Source organism: Octopus bimaculoides, chromosome 12 (genome assembly GCF_001194135.2).
Source record: "Octopus bimaculoides isolate UCB-OBI-ISO-001 chromosome 12, ASM119413v2, whole genome shotgun sequence".
Taxonomy (NCBI): domain Eukaryota; kingdom Metazoa; phylum Mollusca; class Cephalopoda; order Octopoda; family Octopodidae; genus Octopus; species Octopus bimaculoides.
The window spans coordinates 61,944,991-61,945,452 of NC_068992.1; positions in this window are offsets into that span (position 1 = coordinate 61,944,991).

The window sequence follows — 462 nt, forward strand, 5'->3', positions numbered from 1 at the left end:
TATATATATATATATACATATATATATATATACATATATATATATATACACACACACACACATATATATATATATGTATGTATATATATATATATATATATGTATATATATATATATATATATGTTTATATGTACGTTTATATACGTATGTACACGTGTGTGCATTTGTGTGTGTATGGTGTGTGTATAGTTTTCTGTGGAGAGTATGTTTATATTTTTATTGGTCAGTTAGTGTGTGATTGTGTATGTGTATGTGTATGTGTGCGTTGTGTAAGTATATTTGTGTGCATTAGTTAATATTTGAGCGTATGTGGGGTTAGTATGTATATATATGCATATATAGTGTACATGTGTTGGCATATGTAAATGTGTGTATATGCGTATGTCTTGTATGCTTATCCGTATATATATGTATGTATATATATATATACACACACACATATGTATATATATGTATATATA